This window comes from Ovis aries, chromosome 8 (assembly GCF_016772045.2).
Source record: "Ovis aries strain OAR_USU_Benz2616 breed Rambouillet chromosome 8, ARS-UI_Ramb_v3.0, whole genome shotgun sequence".
In the NCBI taxonomy this organism is placed as follows: Eukaryota; Metazoa; Chordata; class Mammalia; order Artiodactyla; family Bovidae; genus Ovis; species Ovis aries.
Window position 1 is genome coordinate 57,441,706 of NC_056061.1, and position 22,088 is coordinate 57,463,793.

A 22,088-nucleotide genomic window follows, 5' to 3' on the forward strand; every position below is an offset into this window, starting at 1 on the left:
AAATAACACATTTTCACTAGAACATTAAAAAATATAAAGGTGAAAATGAAAATTGCTCACAGCTTCCTTACTAGGTAGGGATAATTACTTTGACCTTCGCATTTATTTCCTTTTAACTTTTTTTTATTCATATGTAGTTAGCTTGTTAGCAAAATTGGGATAAAGCCACACATATATTTTTATGTAATGATTTCCCATTAATTATAATGTGAGCATGTTTCCACATCGTTAAATAGAGTTTGAAAAGATTTTAATGACTATTTCATGTTCCATTTTATGGGTAGAAATGTGAGGTAATACGTGTAGGAGTGAAGGCCATGGACCCTGGAGTCAGACTGCCTGGCTTTGACTCCAGCGCTGCAGCTTGCCAGTTGAGTGCCTTTGGGCAAGTTACTCAACCTCTCAGTATCTCAATTTCCTCACCTCTAAAAAGGTATAAAAATAGTGGTACAAAGTTGATTGTTGTAAGGATTAAATGGGTTAATCTGTAGTCATCAGAAAATTCCTGGCACAAGGTAAATATGATTGTCATTATAATAATAATTTAAGTAATCCATTATATATTATTATTAAAAAGCCATTATTATTATTAACTAGTAATAAAATAAACCATCATTATCATTATTGCATGATTAAATGAATATAAAGTTGGATGGGCTATTTCTCATTTTTGTCATTAAAAATTAAGCCGCAATGAACATTCTTGTAACTCAGTCTTTTTCCACCTACTGGTTATTTCCTTAGGATAACTTTTTTAGAAGTGGAATTACAAGCCAGAAACATTAAATAAATGACAAAATTGCATTCCAGAAGGACTGCAGGACTTTACCTTCTCACTTCCAGCCAAGGAACTTCTGTTTCTCCACACTGATGACAGTATTGAGAATTTTTATGTAAAACTTTTTACACTAATATTATAATATCTTAATTTAAATTTGTACTTCTTTGACTACTGTTGAGAATAATTTAAAATATTTTTTTATTTTATGTAAGTTGTCTCTTTCCTTTTCCCTATTCGCTTGTAAAAATTCTTGATATAAATATTTCAGCTTGTGATCTGTCAGGTATTTGGCAACTGTTATCCTCAAAAATTTTGTTTAGGATTTTTTTTGTGATTCATACATCGTTTGTTTTTCAAAGACAAATTTGCTTACCTTTTATCTTTTTGGTTTTTTTTTTTTTTTTTTTTTGCCTTAGCTTTGTACTGAGTAAGTCTAAAACTCAAGATCTCTGACCTATGTTTTCTTCTAGGCTAAACATTTAAACATCTAGAAAGCATATTGATGCTAATTTGAGGTGAAGATTAATGTCATATCGTCTCCAAATAGCTAATCTTTTTTCACAGGATTATTTATTAAATAAAGCTTCCTTTTCTTTTTTTTTTAAAAATTCAATTATGGTTGACTTACAATATTAGTTTCATTGTACAACTTAGTGATTTGTCACTACTTCCACAGGTTATATACTATACAAGTATGTGTGTTAGTTGCTGAGTAGTGTCTGACTCTTTGCAATCCCCTGGACTGTAGCCTGCCAGGCTCCTCTGTCCATGGAATTCACCAGGCAAGAACCCACCAGGCAAGTGGGTTGCCATGCCCTTCTCCAATATACTGTACAAAGTTATTATAAAATATTGGCTATATTTCCTGTGCTGTGTATTACATCCTTGTGACTTCTTTATTTTGTACCTAGTAGTTTGTACCTCTTAATCCCCTTCACTTATTTTGACCCTTCCTTCAACCCATCCCCTCTAGTTTATCTGTATCTTGAGTTGGTTTCTATTTTGTTGTATTCATTCATTTTTTAGATTCTACATATAAGTGAAGACAAAACACATATTTGTCTTTCTCTGACTTATTTCACTAAACATAGCACACTCCAGGTCCACCCATCTTGTTGCAGATGGCAAAATTTTATTCTTTTTTATGGCTAAATACTATCTCATTATATACATATACATATATATATATGTGTGTGTGTACTATCACATCTTCCATATTCATTCATCCGTTGATCAACACTTGGGTTGTTTCCAATATTCTCACATAATGTTCTTTAGACAGTAATAGATATTTCTTGAAAAGACAAGTTATGGTCATGTTGAAGTGGCATTCTCTACCCTTCTAGATACATCTTGCACTTTAGCTTATCAGAGCAGCTGAGTATAAACATGTTAATATTATTTAATACAGTATTCTCAAAACCTATATGAGCATACAAAGCCACTCCCTCTCTTCCTTCTATAAAGAACACTTCCTAGTGGAGCACAGCATTTTAGGAAAGACTGCCATTGGGATTATAAACCATTTTTCTTTTACCAGGTAAATGACTAAAAGTGTAGAATTGCATCCACTTGATTCAAGTTATACTTCTCTTATTAGTTACAAAAGATGTGTTCCAAAAATGAATTGACTAGTTAGTTCTCTAACAGTTTATCATACCATATTAACTAATTACCATACCATATTAATTAACCCACATACAGAGCAACTACAAACAGTATGAGTCAAATTTCAGGTGGTTTCATGTTTTGATGAAACTTAGACACTGCCCAAATAACTCTGTCTTCATGATCTTGAATTTCTCCTCTTTTACTCTTGTTTCCATTTTGGCTCTCTATCCCTTGCCAGTCCATATTGGATTAGTCACCATTGCCAAATTCTCCGTCTGTACTGTCACTCTTTGGCAGTCACTATTGCCAGATTTTCAGTCTGTATGTCTGCAGTGGTCAAGCTTCAGTTGGATAATTCATATTTATTGTGAAACACATTTTATGAATGATATTTTTTGTTCTTAAAATTTGTTTTCTCTGCTAATTATACAGAGATGAAGGGGAGAGGTATTTGCCTCCTATGTGAAGGTAATTTCAGCAGAACATTTGCTTATAAAATTTCTAGGCATGGTTTGCATAAGAACATCCATGACTTCCATCCCATCTCACATAGGTTGAGGGTTCCCTAGGAGACTCTCCACCATTCCTCAGAAGGTTCTGCTTTTGTAAGATAGCTTGCAGTCTTCCTCATGTCCTATTCTTTTTTTACGGCAGTAACTGGAGATGAAGCTCTGTGTTTACTGCGATGTAAATACTGAGGATGCTGAAATTCCAGATTTTAGAAAACTAGATTTTTTTAGTATATACCTTCTCAGTTATATTGCATTCATGAGTGCTAAGTCACTTCAGTCATGTCTGACTCTATATGACCCTGTGGATTGTGGCCTGCCAGGTTCCTCTGTCCATGGTACATTATGAGGCATTTAATCAGAGATGCCTGGTGATGTCAAGATAGGGAGGGACCTGGGAAAAAGGCAGATGAAATGGCTGTCTGTTGGGAGGTAGTAGTTGGCCAGCCTTGGCATTAACTAGCCTGGTTTGATTAATACCTTAATTTCAAATAGTTGGATGAGGATTGTGATTTATTAGATTTTAGAGGAAGGCCTAATGTAGAGGCCTCTACATTAGAAGCCATCTAATGTAGTTGGCCATAGATGGGGCAAGCCTAAGGATGTTTTATACGGACTCTGCAACAATGTACACATGTTGTTTGCAGGGTGAATAAAGTAGATGTCTTATAAATTAGATGCTACAGGAATACAATGGCTAAGATACATAGGATCCCTGCCTTGGGAAAGGTATACAATAAATACATAAGCATGAGAAATAGCAGGTAAAAATAAAACTGCTATGCAGAGGATTAAAAGAAGGTAATGTGATAGAGTAATAGGTAGGCTGTTTAAATTGGGTGGCCTGCGAAGTCCTTTCTGAACCCATGTCATTTAAACCAAGATCTGATGATTAAAAAGAAGAACATGTGCAGACCTATAGGAAGAGTATACTGCATGGAAGTCAATGAAGGTAATGGTTCTGTGAAGGCTAGAAGTTTGATCTGAGGATCAGAAAGAAAGCTAGGAAGTTAGGCAGGGGCCAGACCATGAAGCTCATTGTAGGCTCAGGCAAGATGTTGCTATTTTATTCTTGGTTTGGTGGGGAAACATTGGAAAGCTTCAATAAATTTGTGTTTTACAACTTGATCAGAATGAGTCTGAGAATAATCACTCCTACTTATGGTTTTTTCGAGGGACAAGTTTGGAGGCAAGTTTGGTAGCCTGGTTGTTAAGTAATATTTTTAGAGTAGGAACACTGACAAAATTATAGTTAACATATTCTGTACATTCTGTGCAGGTGCCATGCTAGGCGTTGTGTGCTTTATCTAATTTAATCATACATGTATTTTTTTTTCAAATATATGAGCGGCTGTCATGATACAAAAAAATATAAAACTGATTCAAAATTTCTTAATCATAGTAGGTCTTGTCACCCAACTACAAATACTGAAATAGTAGTTATACATAAAAAGCCTGAAGCAATTTCTTGACCTTAAAGTGGCCTTTATATTTGAAAATACTGGGAGTGAATATGTTGGGTGGAGAAGAATATTCAGTCCTGTGTGTGTGTGTGCTGTCTCTTTAGTCACCTCCAGCTCTTTGCAACCCCATGGACTGTATAGCCCTCTAGGCTCCTATGTCCACAGGATCCTCCAGGCAAGAATACTGGAGTGGGCTGCCATGCTGGAGGGATCTTCCTGACCCAGAGATCAAACCTGCATCTCATCTTCTGCATTGGCAGGTGGGTTCTTTACCACTAGCACCACTAGGGAAACCCCGGTTCAGTCCTGCTCTGTCTATCAGGAATGGCTCCCAGGAGAGCAACAGCACAATGTAGAAATGGAGAGGCACATAAAGGAGTTAGTTTAGCAAACAAGAAGTAATGGAGACAGGATACTATATAGATGCTGCCAACTCAACAAAGAAACTACAGCTGATGAAAACCCAAATTCACAGGGAGTTTAGTAAAACTGTCATTCCAATGCAAGCAAATGCCAACCTCTGATGTTAGAAGACCTTATCTGAGAAGAGCGAGGGACTAGGTTTTGGGAACTTTGGAAGCAACCAAACCCAAGACAAGTGCATTTTAAATTGTTAACTGAGAAAGGTGGTTTGACTTAGGGTTAAGAGAACTGGAGTTAGATTTTAACTCTAGGAGGCAAAATATAATAGAAGTGAAGAAGACCCCTAATCAGCTATCCCTGCAGGACACTGTAGAGTGCCAACTAGATAGTAGAGTCAGGCACATAAAGAGGTCCAGAATGGGAGAAATAGGACCAGAGCAGGTCAGGAAGATCAACTGCACTCTCCAAGGCAGAGCTGAGGGACTCCTCAGACTAAGTTGATCCTAGTGCCTTAGGCTGCATGACTCTGGTTTGTTGGTGATGAAGGTGTCTGGGGCTTAAGTATACTTTGGAGGAAAGGAAATACTCTTGTGATAAATTGTGTTGGCTCTAGGGGCAGAGGTGGTTGGCATGAGTGATGTGCTGAAGCCAGCTTATACATATTTAGCAGCATCATCAAGGCGGTACATTAAAATTAAGTATGGTGGAAATATTTATACATAGAAATCAGCAAATACTACAGTCAGCCTCTCCTCCCACCTCAAGAGCTGGTATTGCAGCTTACCACTGGTTGGTACAATTTACAGGTAACTGCTTATGATGCAGCAATGGTATCTAATTCCGGAAGATATAATATGTGAAAATTGCTCCCAGAAGTTTTGTGACAGCTTAATGGTTATTTCAGATGGCTGATACCACTAAGACAGTACAGCAGGACTGATAATCCACTCTTATCATGAAAATATATCAGAAATCTACTTTCACGTTATCTCCCTTAAAATAAGCCGTAGTGAACTATGTTACAAGGATAAGAATCAGTCACATAGTCTCAACTGGAACTGCATGGTGTTGACTGCAGTGTTCATCTGCGGCCTTGCAGTGGCTAGTAGAAAGTCTGACTTTTTCAAATTCAAGAGTACAAATTGATGTTATCAGGCTTCTTGCTTTTAAACTTTGAAAGCTGGTTTAACAAAAGACATAAAGAACTATATTACTATACAGCTGAATATTTCCACGAGATTGTGAAAGTGGTTTAACTGCTTTTTCTTTATCAACTCAAAGAAAAGTTTAAGGTGAACTAGTTAACTTGACATTAAAGTGTTGTAAAGTCCGTGGTGACAGGTAGAATTTCTCAAGATGGTGTTCCACGTAAAGTGTTAATCTGATATGTAATTAACATTGAAACAGAGCTTCAACAGGCAATGTTGAAATAATTGAGTTCAGATAGTTACAGGTTTCCCTACCTCTTTTGAAGTATTTAAAACAAACTGCTCAATTATAAAAACCCTTCATCTGATGGGATTTCCACTGAGTGGGGTCAGCTTTCTGGGAAAATTAGATTGAGTTCAAGAATTTTGAAAGCTGAACTTCAAGCTTGCTGGATTTCCATTGGGTTTCAGGTTTTCTTTCAAATGTTTTATTGCACATTGACTCAGCATTTTCAAGAAATCAAAATATAATAATAAGGGTAACAGGTATACTATGTAATGAACACCCATCTGGAATTCATTTTATTCTGAAAGAGCCTATCTTCCATGTTAAATGAAATATAAAGCATTACAATACCACTAAAGTTTTGGAAAATCTTTTGCGTGAATTATAAATTTTAATTATCTAAATCTTTCTGTTTTTCTTCTGCAAAATATTTAAAAATTCCTCTTGATAACCAGGATGGTTTCTTCAAAATTTGATAAGATTCATGTGTCTCTGGTCACTCATCTAATACTCAGAAAATTCTTTCTTTCCCCCTCCTCTTTATACCCTTCCATTTGCTCTTTTTGAACGCCTACTGCTGAATTGCACCCATTCTGAAAGCCAAGTCAATCTCCTGTTCCATGCCTTCCTGCCCTTGATATGGATACCACAGCCGGCTTTCCTTCACCCAGATTCCTTTTCAGCCACAATAACCATGAGAGCTTAACATCCGTTTTTACCTTTCTCTCTTCCTTTGGTCTTCAAGCCAGGTATGAGCTATAAATTGAGGTAGAATGTACAGCTGGGTCAATAAAGGGTGTGTGTGTGTGTGGGGGGGGGATGAACTAGGTTTCCTATCATTTTTCACAAAGTTAAAAAACAGAGTTGGCAAAGAGGAAAAAAATAAAAGAGGAACCAGGATTGCACCTATAAATTAAATATTTTCACCCCAACCCTTTTTAGATAGCCCAGGGGTATTGGGAGGGTGTGTGTTTTGGATGGGCTCAGCAAGCATTCCAACAGTAAATGGCTTCCTGTTCAGCATGTTCGAAGTCAAGCTGTCTTTTGGGGTTGGTTAAAAATATGTGTGAAATATGTACTTTCATTTCAAGCCAAGTCAAATGTTTTCAATCATCCCCCCTTACTTGCTTCTCCTCTCTTCCCATCCTGTCATTTCTTGCCCCCCAGACAGTAAAATATACCCCCAAATATGTTTTCTTTCCCAAAAGGAAGTTTAGTGATTAATTATGAGTTACATGTAAACATATATTATTGCTCTCGAAGGTATTCACCAAGAACCTGGCCAGTGTCATTCCTGGCTGGTATTTTTGAGTGTTAGATCTTGGTGAATAGAAGTTAGGGAAGCATGCAAAGAAACCAAGTATTTGGCTCGGGCACAACGAGGAACCAATGGATAATTGAGGGTGAGAAATGGTCTATAACTTTTCACCCCAGTGTGATGAACCTATAATTCCCAAATGTTTGTGTAATTTTCTATTTCTACCACATCAGTGACAAATATTATTTTGTACTGCATGTTCCTTGTGGATTTTTTTATTTTCTCATCAGCAAAGTCCAATTAGGCTTTGCTGCCTGAAAGGAAAATAACATACCTGGTCCCATGGTACCTGGCAAGAAGTGCCACAGATGTACCCAGGAGGAAAAATATAGCCTTCTAGTGGAAGCCACAGAGTCCTTTCTGCAAAACACTACTCTGATGTTGATAGACTTTAAAAATATATGTCATGTGATCTAATTAGAGGACACTCTCAGATATTCAAATTCAACATCAGGCTGTCGAGGAACCATTTATATTTGGCGTAGGCTACTGAGGCTACAGTGCTCTCTCTCTACAGAAGGCTCAGGCAGTGGCTTTGTCTTCCCACTCCCCAAGTTGACTGAGCCTGTTTCAATTCAGGAGTGTTCTTAGACAACTTTATTTACTAATGGTGTTGGGTGCCAGAGTTTAACACTTTCCATATTTTAATATTTCTTTAGTGTAAGAGGTGATTAAAAAAAAAAAAACAACTCTAGTGTGAGTTACATGGCTTGTGTGGGAAAAAAAAATAGCCAACTTTTCCAAATGAATCTCTAAGGATAATTTATTCATAGAATGTCTCTTGACATGTGATTCCAGGTTTCTGGTGTTTGCTGTTTTCAAATCGGTTTAACTCAGCAAATACTTATTAAATTGTTGACTATACAAAGCTCAAGGCTAGGTGCTGTTTACAGGATGTTAATGACCTGGAAGTAATTCATCCTGACAAAGTTTAACATCCTTGATTATAAAAAATCTCAGAAAGCTAGGAATATAAGGGAACTTCTTTAACATGATAAAGAGGCATTTATATTAAACAAAATCAAAACAACTAACATTAGACTCAATGGTGAAAGACTAAAAGCTTCCCCATAAAATTCCTACTTTGACCCACCGGTATTCAACATTGTTCTGAAAGTTCTAGCCAGAGTAGTTAGACAAGAAAAAGAAATAAAAGTTTCAAAATCAGAAAGGAAGAAGTAAAACTGTCTTTATTCACAGATAACATGATTCTATATATAGGACATTCAGGAAACTACTAGAGCTAATAAATTCAGCAAAGTTACAACTGCTCCGTTTTTTGGTCATACTTCAGCGCATAGCATGCTCACCAAGTGAATCTAATTGCTTATCCTCAGAGTAACATTTAATGTTTTAAAAAGTGAATATGGGGAAAACAAAGTGAATGCAGAAGTTCCCTTATTGTACGATGAAAAGTAATTTCATTTTCTACCTCAATATGCAGCTTAATGTGTGAAATACGTGTAAGATTTTGGGGGCAGAAGCTCAAATTTTGGTTAAATTCTAAATAGAACTTATACAAATTAAATTTAAAATGGAAAACATATATGACTGAGCTTTCCTGGTAGCTCAGATGGTAAAGAATCCATCTGCAATGCAGGAGACACAGGTTTGATCCCTGGGTCGGGAAGATCCCTTGGAAAAGGGAATGCAACCTACTTCAGTATTTTTGCTTGGGAAATTTCATGGACTGAGGAGCCTGGTGGGCTACAGTCCATGGGGTAGCAAATAGCTGAACATGACTAAGTAACTAACACTTCAATTCACATATATGGCTATTAGCACACCAAATCTCTATGCCTTGAAAAGACTCATTTCTTAGGTTATCACGTCAGAGCAGAAGTGTGTGTGTGTGTGTGTGTTAGTCTTTCAGTCATGTCTGACTCTGCGATCCCATGGACTGTAGCCCACCAGGCTCCTCTGTCCATAGAATTCTCCAGGCAAGAATACTGGAGTGGGTTGCCATTTCCTTCTCCAGGGGATCTTCCCAGCCCAGGGAATGGACCCATGTCTCCTGCATTGCAGGGGGAGTCTTTACCATCTGAGCTACCAGAAGCTACTGGCTAAAAAGACAGAAAGAGAAGAGTGAGGACTACCTGCCAAGTAGAATCTAGAATGAGGGACAGAGACAGGAGAGAGACTTTAAAGGAAAGTGAAGAAAGGAGGGTTAGAAAGATCCACAAGCAAAAGATACCATAGAGTTTCATTGTGTTTTTTTCTTTTTTTAATGGTAGCTGTGAGCCACTTCTGACTACTTTAATTAAAATTAATTAAAATTAAAGAAACTTAAAAATTAAGCTCTATAGTTGCATTAACCACATTCTAAGTGTTGCTTACCGTGTGCCACTCTGACTAGTGTATTGGAAAGCAAGGGTATAAAATATTTCTGTCACCCCAGAAAGCTACTGAATAGCATCCTTATTTCCCTCAACAATATATAAAAGATAAATTTTCTTTTCAAAAATGATCTCAAACTCAATTTTTAATGATTGAGTAGTATTTGTTTATTTTATGGTACACAGCTGGGGATGGAGAGGGTGGGATGAATTGAAAGAGAGGCTATGAGTTTTTTGTTTTTTTTTTTAAACCTGTGGCAGAATTTTTGCATTCATCTTTAAATTATTTATTTAGAATAAATTATCAGAAAAAGTGCTTGGATCAAGTATTATAGACATATTAAGGCTTTTGATATGTGTGACCAAATCCAGAAAGCTTGTCTGTTTACATGCCATAAACATAAGTGACAGGAGATCCATTTAATTTTGAAAGAAAAAGAGCTCTACTTCAAAGAGCAAAAACAAAAAATAGACATAGCAGTCGTATAACTGCCTCTGGGAAGAACAGAATTTCAGATTTAGGTGGGAGTAGCTGTACAGAGGTAACCTGTAATACACCAATAAAAAATAAGAATTAGCAGGTGGTTGTGAAGTGTTGCTAGGTGGTAGGTACTATTTAGTCATTTCATAGATTAACTGAATCCAGGATAGCCTTGTGAGTTAGTATTGCTGTTATTGCCCTCCTGTAGGCAGGTGAAGCTGGGGTACTTGGAGTTAAGTGACTTGCCTGAGATCATATACACTAGGCAGCAAGGCTCAGATTTAAATTCACCTGGGTTCATCCAGGGGCTTCCCAGGTGATGCTAACACAGGAGATGTCTGAGACAAGGATTTGATCCCTGGGTCGGGAAGATGCCCTGGAGGAGGGCATGTGACCCACTCCAGTATTCTTGTCTGGAGAAACCCATGTACCGAGGAGCCTTGTGAGTTACAGTCCATGGGGTTGCAAAGAGTCGGACACGACTGAAGCAACTTAGCACGCGTGCACCCATGGGTTCGACCAGAGCAGTAAGGATTCAAGAGTCTATGCCATTAACCACGCTATTGCATGGTGTCTCAACCACTTAATTCAAGTCCCAGTGGAATCAAGTATTTCAGATTGAATTTTGTCTCTCAAAAATATATGTTGAAGTTTTAATCTCCAGTACTTCAGAATGTGACCTGATTTGAAAATGATGTTATCATAGATGTAGTTAATTAAGAGGAAGTCTTACTCAAGGTGAGTGGATTCCTAATGAGGTTTGACTGGTGTCTTTATAACAAGGTGGCCATGATGATACGGACCTGAGAGGACCATGTGATGATTAAGACAGAGATTGGAGTTATGCTGCCACAAACCAAGGGATACCAAAGATTGCCAGCAAACCACCAGAAGCGAGGAGAGAAGGAAGGAAGGATCCCCTGCAGGTTTTAGAGAGAGTAGCCCTGCCAAAACCCTAATGTTGGACTTCTAGCCTCCAGGACTCTGAGACAATACATTTCTGCTCTTTTAAGCCACCAAGTTTGTGGTATTCTGTTACAGTAGCCCTGGGCAACTAGTACACCAAGTAACTTAGAAAGACATTCCAGTGTCTGTCCGGACACTCATTTAGCCCATGAGACTTCTCACCTAGTTATCATTTTGCTCCTGTCACATCAGTCAGATAACTTGGTACCCAATCACGTGGGCTGAAGGCCAAAGACAATATCTTTGCCACTGAGGCTGTATGTCTTGGAAATACCTAACAACATTCTGACTGACTCACAGTGAATAGCTTATTGAATCTGCCAATATTGTGTTCACTTTCTGGGAAGTTAATAATTGTATATTTTTGTTCCTCTCGGAAGGGGAGTGATTCATAGTCTGAACTATGCTGCTATCGTGTGACAGCATTTAGATGTGTCTACCTTGTAGGAAAAACTGTGAGGTTAAACAAGTATTAATAATCCACAAATGTCTCCTTTTATCTCGAGTTTCACTGCCATATTTAGTGAGATTGTAGATTGTCCAGTTTTGGAAAACCAATACTCTTCTTGGCCTAAAAAAAGTAAACCAAATTTACAATTTATTCCAAACTTTGCTTTAAAAGTATTTTCACTAAATAACTGTTATGTTGAATGAATGTATGAGATATGATTTAAGACCAAAATTTTTCTTTTATAATATCATCTGAAGTTCAGATTAAGTTATGCTACAAGGTCTAGTGGGCTTCCCGCATGGCCCTAGCGGTAAAGAATCTGCCTGCCAGTTCAGGAGACGTAAAGAGATGTGGGTTCGATCCTTGGGTCAGGAGGATCTCCTGGAGAAGGTCATGGCAAGTATTCTTGCCTGGAGAATTCCACGGACAGAGGAGCCTGGCGGGCTACAGTCTATAGAGTCACAAAGAGTTGGACACAACCAACGATTTAGCACACAGGCATGCACATCGGCACAAGGTCTAGTAAATGGCATCACAGGTTTCAAATCCAGGGCTGTTTGGATTGCAGTGTATTTCCATGCCTATGCACTGTTGTTTTCCTTGAGCAAGAATTTGAATTGCAGAAGATAGGTCCTTGAAAGGGGAAACAAGGAAGGTGTCTCACTGGGGAAAAGAGAGATGAGCGTTAAGGACAAAGTGCTGGCATCCTCTAATTTTGTCTGGAGTCTTCCCTGGATCATTTAGATCCACTCTATTGTGGTAGCATGTATGCGACTACTGACCCTTGAAATGAGATTAAGAAAATTGAGATGTGCTAAAAGTACACACGCTGCAGTCCATGGGGTAGCCAAGAGTTGGACACGACTGAGCAACTGAATTGAACTGAGAAGTACACAGTGCACACTGGATTTGAAGACAATAGGAGAAAAAGAATGCAAAATATCTCATAATATTTTTATATTGATTACATGGTGAATGATATTATTTAGAAATATTGGGTTAAATAAAATGTAATGTTAAAATATATTCTGTTTCTTTTTACTTTTTTAATGTGGCTACCACAAATTTGAATTATGTATATAACTCCCACTATGTTGTCATCAGACACCAGTTTGGATGTTCAGATAATCTGGATACCCTGAATAATATAAATTTAATTTAAATGAAAAAAAAATGGGGTTTGACTTTTTGAGAAAGGCAAATAGTACTACAATTCAAAACAAATACAATTTTTAAAGCACACAACATACTATTTTTATCTTCATGATACCATTGTTCAAATTTTAAAATTGATTTCTAAAAAATTGTAATTATGAGAGGGGAAGGTTTTAGTCTTTGTGGTAGGTTTGTATGCAAAACTGAACTTAATTTTCCTCTCCTTTTATTTGAGCGGCTGGGAAGCTTTTCTTAGTAGGAAGTGGTATTTTTTTCCCTACTTCTTAAATTTTCAATCACAAGACTTAACCTTGTGAGATGCTTGTGCCAATATAATATGTCAGAATATTGATGTGCTCATTCTAGGCTTAGATATAAACAGACCTCACACTCCACTCCCTCTGCCTCTTGGAATCCTACCTATCTTTCACATGAACAGACCTTGAGATAGCCTGCTAAAGGATAAGAGACCACTTAGAGCAGAGACAAACTATCTCAGATGAGACCGTCTCTGTTAGTTTCCTATGGCTAATATAACAAAGTACCACATGTTTAGTGGCTTACAACAATGCTAGTTTATCATTTAACAGTTCTGTAGGTCAGAAGTCTAACACAGGTCCCACTGGGCTAAAATCAGAGTATCACCAGGGCTGTGTTCCTTTCCAGGAGGTCTAGGGGAGAATCCTTTTTCTTACCTTTTCTAGTTTCTAGTGGCTGCCTGCTTTCCTTAGCTTATGGCCGCTTCCTTTATCTCCAAAGCCAACAACTGCTGGTGAAGTCTTTCTTACTTCACATCACTATGACCTCCTCTTCTGACTCCCTCTTACACTTTTAAGGACTCTTGTTATATTAGACCAACACAGATAATCCAGGCCATATATTGTCATCCTGCTTATTTAACTTATATACAGAGTACATCATGCGAAATGCTGGGCTGGATGAAGCACAAGCTGGAATCAAGATTGCAGGGAAAGGTATCAATAACCTCAGATGTGCAGATGATACCAACCTTACAGCAGAAAGTGAAGAGGAACTAAAAGCCTCTTGATGAAAGTGGAAGAGGAAAGTGAAAAAGCTGGTTTAAAACTCAACATTCAAAAAACTAAGATCATGGCATCCAGTCCTGTCACTCCATGGCAATAGATGGGGAAACAATGGAAACCATGACAGACTTTATTTTTTTGGGCTCCAAAATGACTGCAGATGGTGACTTCAGCCATGAAATTAAAAGACGCTTGCTCCTTGGAAGAAAAGCTATGACAAAACTAGACAGTGTATTCAAAAGCAGAGACATTACTTTTCTGACAAAGTTTCATATAGTCAAAGTTATGGTTTTTCCAGTAGTCATGTATGGATGTGAGAGTTGGACCATAACGAAGTATGTGCGTGCAAAGTTGCTTCAGTCGTATCTAACTTTTTGCGACCCTATGGACTGTAACCCACCAGGCTTCTCTGTCGATGGGATTTTCCAGGCAAGAATACTGGAGTGGGTTGCCTTTTCTTCCTCCAAGGGAATTCGTGCTTTTGAACTGTGGTGCTAGAGAAGACTTTTGAGAGTCCCTTGGACTGCAAGGAGATCAAATAGTAAATCCCATAGGAAATCAACCCTGAATACTCATTGAAAGGTCTGATGCTGAAGTTGAAGCTCCAGTGATTTGCCTGTCTGGTGTGAAGAGATGACTAATTGGAAAAGACCCTGATACTGGGAAAGATTGAAGGCAGGAGAAGAAGGGGACGACAGAGGATAAGATGGTTGGATAGCATCACTGGCTTAATGGACATGAGATTGAGCAAACTCTGGAAGATGGTAAAGGACAGGGAAGCCTGGCATCCTGCAGTCCATGGGGTCGCAGAGAGTCGGACATGACTGAGCAACTGAACTGAACTGAGATAATCCAGAGTGATCGCCTTATTTTTAAATGATCTGCTTAGCCTGAGGGCTTCCCAGGTTGTGCTAATGGTAAAGAATCTGCTTGCCAATGCAGGAGACATAAAAGATGTGAGTTCAGTCCCTGGGTTGGGAAGATGCCCTGTAAAAGGAAATGGCAACCCACTCCAATATTCTTACCTGGAGAATCCCGTGGACAGAGGAGCCTAGCAGGCTACAGTCTGTGGGATTGCAAAGAGTCAAACATGACTGAAGTGACTGAGCAGGCATGCAGGATTAACCTTTATTCCATCTGCAATCTTAAATCCCCTCTTGCCATATAAAGTAGCGTATTCTCAGGTTATAGGGATTAGGATATGGCCATCTTTGGGAATTCTGCCCATCACACCATCCTTGGTCAGCCAGTACCTGACTATCCTCAGGAGGTAATTGGAGATGCATAAGTGAGCCTGGCTATGATCGGAACTGCCCAGCTGAGCCCAGTCCAAAGAGCTGACCTATGGAATGACAAATTCCATAAAGGTTTGTTGAACACCTTAATGAATATACAATGGAGTAAAGACAATCTCTTTAACAAGTGGTGCTGGGAAAACTGGTCAACCACTTGTAAAAGAATGAAACTAGATCACTTTCTAACACCACACACAAAAATAAACTCAAAATGGATTAAAGATCTAAATGTAAGACCAGAAACTATAAAACTCCTAGAGGAGAACATAGGCAAAACACTCTCCGACATAAATCACAGCAGGATCCTCTATGATCCACCTCCCAGAATTCTGGAAATAAAAGCAAAAATAAACAAATGGGATCTAATTAAAATTAAAAGCTTCTGCACAACAAAGGAAAATATAAGCAAGGTGAAAAGACAGCCTTCTGAATGGGAGAAAATAATAGCAAATGAAGCAACTGACAAACAACTAATCTCAAAAATATACAAGCAACTTATGCAACTCAATTCCAGAAAATAAACGACCCAATCAAAAAATGGGCCAAAGAACTAAATAGACATTTCTCCAAAGAAGACATACGGATGGCTAACAAACACATGAAAAGATGCTCAACATCACTCATTATTAGAGAAATGCAAATCAAAACCACAATGAGGTACCACTTCACACCAGTCAGAATGGCTGCGATCCAAAAATCTGCAAGCGATAAATGCTGGAGAGGCTGTGGAGAAAAGGGAACCCTCCTACACTGTTGGTGGGAATGAAAACTAGTACAGCCACTATGGAGAACAGTGTGGAGATTCCTTAAAAAATTGCAAATAGAACTGCCATATGACCCAGCAATCCCACTGCTGGGCATATACACCGAGGAAACCAGAATTGAAAGAGACACATGTACCCCAATGTTCATCGCAGCACTGTTTATAATAGCCAGGACATGGAAACAAGCTAGATGTCCATCATCGGATGAATGGATAAGAAAGCTGTGGTACATATACACAATGGAGTATTACTCAGCTGTTAAAAAGAATACATTTGAATCAGTTCTAATGAGATGGCTGAAACTGGAGCTGATTATACAGAGTGAAGTAAGCCAGAAAGAAAAACACCAATACAGTATACTAACACATATATATGGAATTTAGAAAGATGGCAATGATGACCCTGTATGCAAGACAGCAAAAAAGACGCAGATGTGTATAATGGACTTTTGGACTCAGAGGGAGAGGGAGAGGGTGGGATGCTTTGGGAGAATGGCATTGAAACATGTATATTATCATGTAAGAAACGAATTGCCAGTCTATGTCCGATGCAGGATACAGCATGCTTGGGGCTGGTGCACGGGTATGACCCAGAGGGATGTTGTGGGGAGGGAGGTGGGAGGGGGGTTCATGTTTGGGATCGCATGTACACCCGTGGTGGAGTCATGTCAATGTATGGCAAAACCAATACAGTATTGTAAAGTAAAATAAAGTAAAAAAAAAAAAAAAAGTTGGGTGGTTTGTTGTGAAACAAAAGAAAACTGAGTCTTTGAAAAGGTCCAACAAATGCTAACTGATTTATGTTTCTGTAAAATAATACAAGATCTAATTTCTGAAAAAGTCCTAATAATTTGAGGCACTCCATTTTTACTTAATGATTTCATTAATATTTTTCTTTCTTTTTAACAAGGTAATGGTGATATGGTTAGATCATACTCTGTCTGCTGAAGATAAATTTTTAGCAGTAGAAGTCATGTTTACCGACCCTTCCCTACTAACATTCTCAACTTTGCTCTTAGAAAATAACTTTTAATAAGAGGGAGGCTTAATATCCAAGTTCTTGCCATTTGAGATAATAATAACTGTAGCCCGGGCCAAGTTTCCATTAGTAAATAAAAAATATTTTTTAACAACCTCTCCAGCTGTTTAATTATACTTTTAGTTCTCTCTTAAGTGGATTCAATATGTAGGAAGTTACTTTGAGTTTGCACTCTGTGGTGTGGATTACATGGTCAAGTTTTGGAGGAATCAGGGTTATGTTTATGGTCAAGGGAAGGCTTTGATATGCCTCATGATGCAAATTCTCTGTTTCAACTGTGAAACAGGAAGGGAAAAAAAGTCAAAATGGTTTTTTGTTAGAAATCATATTTTATTCTCCTGCATAAATTCTCAGCAAAACTGGGACTTTTAAAACAAGTTTCAAGTGGAAAATATGAGCTGAACAAAATAATGTCTACTTGAGGCATATGAAGTTTTCACCTTGTAATATTTCTACTTTATAATGTTTAATCCAGAATTTCAAGATTTCCACGTCAAGGGTTAGTAGCAAATTATGAAAATGCTGGGTCAGCATCATCAGTTTGGTGGCAGTCTCCTAAAATAGAACCCATCTGCCTATGACTGCCTGACGCTGTAAAAAATTCCCCTAGATATGTGTGTGTGTGTGTGTGTATCAGTGGTAAGAGGTTTTTCATTACCACTAAAAATTGTTACTTATGTATTTATTTTTAATTTTTATTTTTTAAATTATTTATTTGATTTTGGCTGCTCTGGGTCTTCACTGCTAAGTAAACTTTCTCTCGTTGCGGTGAGCAGGGGCTATTCTCTCGTTGCAGTATGCGGGCTTCACATCGTAGTGGTTTAGGGTATGCGGGCTTCAGTAGTTGTGGTGTATGGGCTTAGTTGTCCCAAGGCATGTGGACTCTTCCTGGACCAGGGATGGAACCCTTGTCCTCTGCCTTGGAAGGCTGATTCTTAACCACTGGACCACCAAGAAGTCCCCCAGCAAAATTTATTACTAAAGTTCCTGGAAAGTCATAAACAAAGATAATCACTTACCAGCCTAATAAAAATTCACACATGCAAAACTCTAGGAAATTTAAGACACCTGCTAGTGGTTCCCAGTATAACAGATCAGGGAAATATATTTAAGGATAAATAAATAAGTTGCATCATTGCAAATTTTTTGGTTTTTGTTTGTTTTGCTTTACTGCTTAGAGCATTTTAAACTTTGTCACTATGAAATCTTCACCTGAGAAGGATATGAAAGAATGTAGTTGATTTCTATTTTTTCCTCATAGAAAATAGAATGGATTTGGAGTGACCTATGAAATTCTGAGATTCTTATATACATTGGGCTAAATTCAGAGGTATCTATGTTTCTTCCTTTCACTATTATTATGCTTCTGTTAGAAATCACATAACCAGATATTTGCCTGAGGAGGATGTCACAATGTCTTTTGAGTTACAAATTGGATATGGACTTCATATTTTCTGATGTGGCTAATCATGTTCTCAGTGGAAAATCGCATAGCGTTTGCTGCAACAGTAGAAATGGCTTTACTGCTCACCAGCAATTAAGACATGAAACATTTCACTTGGACAACTGTTTGGGTCCCCAGGGAGCTCTAAACAAAACTGCACTGGTAATGATGCTGCCCGATTCTGCCTATTGATATTAACTGGGACTAAGCAGAGCAACTCACATGTCAGCACACGTGTGTGACATGTGTATATGTGTACAGATGTGAACTCACAGGCCTATTGGGAAATGAGCTAAGAAGAGACATATTTCGCTGCTTATAGAAAAAGGTAATGTGCTTAGTATGGCTTTGTAAAGTCTTTTTACCTCACACATTAAGACAGTATTGATTGAATTCAATTAGCCTGATAAGTGCAAATATTCGGTATTAAAGATAAATAGAGATGGGAGGAGGAAACATATTTATTAAGCTCTTACTGTATACACACCTTCATTACCCTCCTGTATATAGAGGTAGTAATAATAGGTATAATGGGCTTCCTACATGGCTCAGTGGTAAAGAATCTGCCTGCCAATGCAGGAGATGTGGGAGATGCAGGTTCAGTTCCTGAGTTGGGAATATCCCCTGGAGGAGGAAATGGCAACCCACTCCAGTATTCTTGCCAGGATAATCCTATGGACAAAGGAGCCTTGTGGGCTACAGTCTCTAGGGTCTCAAAGAGGTGGGCACAACTGAGCGACTGGACATGCACCCACATGCATACACAACAGTAGGTATTCTATTTTCAGTTTATGGATTAGGAAACAGTTTAGGGAGATCAAACCACTTTATATGTCAAAGCCAGGGTTAAAGCTCAAGTGTGATTCCAAATGTTGTGCTGTGACCATGATACTAAGATGTCTCTTCACCCAGTAGGAGTTCACGGTCCAGTCTGTTGTTATGTTCATGGACATAACTGACACTCTGTTCATTTACTGACACTCTGTTGATTAAGATGAAGGTGAATTTTACACATTTGTCAGAAAGGATTAAATAAACGAGGTTTTAAAAATATCTTTGTGGAATTTATAGTCATAGACACATTTACATAAAAGGAGACTCCTAACTGTGTTTTAAAAGTTTTACACTTCTTCCTTGTGATGTTTAATAAGGACTGAAATAGAGAAAAGTAGTGCTTAAGGTGCCTGTTTAATGATTCTGTGTAAAAAAATCTTATTGGTGTCTATGTATTTGATATCACTTAGTTTTTTGATATATTTCTTACAAGAAAAAATTAGAACAGCCTTTAAAGGGAAGACCATGGATGCCATCTTTAAAGTGTCTATGCCTTATTTGAAAGTGCAAAATACTTGACCCATATATATCTTAAACGCAGTTCTTTTAACAACTGTATGTTTGGCATTAATTTTCAACCATAAAACAGAGGATCTCAAAGCTGTAGAGGTTAAGTAACTTATAAGCATTGGCACCAGCGTTTAAACCAGTCTTACTGTAAAACCAGACTATTTCTAGCTAGGACACATTGCCTTCTCAAATACAGACTTGAGTAACAGGTATCAAGGAGGCTATTCAGGATGATTGCTACATTAATTTGAACTAGAAAGGTCAGAAAATGAATGATAGAATAACAATGTATTTTTTTAAAATCACTGAGTTAGAATAGCAGCAGGGAGAATTCAGAGGTCAAAAATAGTTTCAAGTGGTAATCTGTTAGCTCTATCAAGAGTAGCTATGAGAATGACATCACCAGGGAAAAAAAGAGTAAATATTTTGGCAGACAGTTAATCTCCTTCAATTAGCAGATCTAAAACAAAGCATCATTGATAATCCTCCATTTCCGTTTTCCTGGCTACAGTGCTGGAAAGAGCTATATGAACATATGACTGAAATTGTTTTGCAAGACTTGAGGACCTACAGCTGGTTCACAATTAATTGCTGGGGCCTCACTGGAGATGTAAATACTGTAGTTTTGGGACATGTACCTGAAGAGCACAAACCTCTATGTAATAAATCAGAGAGCAGCAGTTCATTTCTTGATGCCTTTTTCACATATGCACCATCTGTATACTGAATAATAATGACATGCATGGAAAATGTGTTTAACAGTGGAGAAACAGAAATGTGTACTGATTTTTGAGCTCTTAGTTTTGTGTCATGAAAATAAATGTCAATCCTGTCTGTCCCATTTGTTAGCTGCATCTGTTTTTCTATCAGTACAATGCATGTGATGCTCTTGGGACAGTTATTATGTAAGTTAAATAGATGAGTGCTTGTAAAAACACTTGGCATGGTGCCTAGAATAGAGTAAGACATCAAACAATAGCTGCTGTTATTCTGTAGGATATAGAGTTCTGCTACCTGACTCTTCTGAAAAGGAAACTAATACCCAAATTTGTCTCATGTGAGTTTTAGTCTCGTGGGATCAACTATGAAGGCTGCTAGCAGAACTCAATGGGAGAAAACCCAGTGTCTGACTTGTGGCTACAGAGAGCTAGTACTTACATTTGGGTTGTGCCTTTGGTCCCTTTTAGTCTGGCCAACCTGGTCCTTTAAGAGCATGAAGCTGCTTCTTCCCAAGGTTTTCACTCGCAGAAACAAGACCCTGGGGGCCAACAACTAGTTTTTTATTTTTAAATGTTTTAAAATAAAAATAATAGTGTGAGGCTTTTGCTTCAGCTCTCTTTCTGAAATGACTCTTGACAGGAACCGGAAATAGTTCCTGCCAATGTAGTCCCCCTCTCTCTTGTGACCAAACAGGATGAAGGAGGTTGGGTGGAATTTTCTGAGTTCTTTGTATACCTAGGAATGAAATGTCTGTCATTTAGTTAAAATAAGTTATTGGTTTTCAAATCAAATCAAAATATTGAGCCAAACAAGCAGGTACTGTACTTGAATTCTCTCTTATTTGTAAGAGCCGTTTTTCACCATTTCATGAGTAGTGGGGGAAAACAAGGGGTTATAAATAACAAAAACATGTTTTGGGCTTCATGAAATGCATAGAAGCAATTATAGGACAGTCTGGAAAAAAGTTGAAATGACCATTATTTCTCAGGTGGAAAAAAAAATCTTTCTTGCCTTATCAAATAAGCAAGCTGACAATATTCTCTGAAAACAGTTTTAGAATATTTAGTTCCTCCTTTCACTGGAGGCCTGTGCTGAACTCAGATCATTTCTTCTAGAGTCCTGCACTTTCTCTCCTTTCTGTGAATAAGTGTGGTAATTGTCTTCAGCATCACTTCAGGGCTTAGACTTGAAAAAAATCTTAAGAGCAAGACAGGTGATTGGTTTTGCTCGAGGGAACTAGAGAAAGCTAGACACACATTCAAGTAGAATAGTAGACTAATTACAGATAGCTTTAGCAGATCAAGTGTTGACTGCTTCCGGTAATTAAGAGATGACACAATTTTGGGTTACTGTGTTGTTGCTTCAGGACTTGCCATATTTAAATATCCATGGCCTGGGAGTAAATGGGCAATGATAACTCTAGTCTCTTGTTTAAATTACCTCCAAAGCTCTATTTGTCTCAGAAAATTAAGAAATAATTCAGAAACTCCTAGATTCTTAGCCTGAGAATCTGAATTTCCTTGCTCTGCTTCTGTCCAGTTCCTGTGGTTCTATATCTCTCTTCTAAGCTTG

At 37.9% G+C, this 22,088-nt stretch overlaps 1 long non-coding RNA gene across 9 annotated transcripts in view; it reads left to right on the forward strand.

The window, feature by feature from the left end:
• LOC105612881 (uncharacterized) overlaps positions 1-22,088 on the forward strand; it is a 239,845-nt gene that overhangs the window by 86,527 nt on the left and 131,230 nt on the right. For 4 of the 9 annotated variants that reach the window (XR_009601642.1, XR_009601645.1, XR_001042238.4 and 1 more), the window contains one exon: positions 745-9,014. The exons of the other annotated variants lie outside the window; for them this stretch is intronic. This is a non-coding gene — a long non-coding RNA (uncharacterized LOC105612881). Of the gene's footprint in view, positions 1-744; positions 9,015-22,088 lie in introns of those variants that run through there. 9 annotated transcript variants of the gene reach the window in all.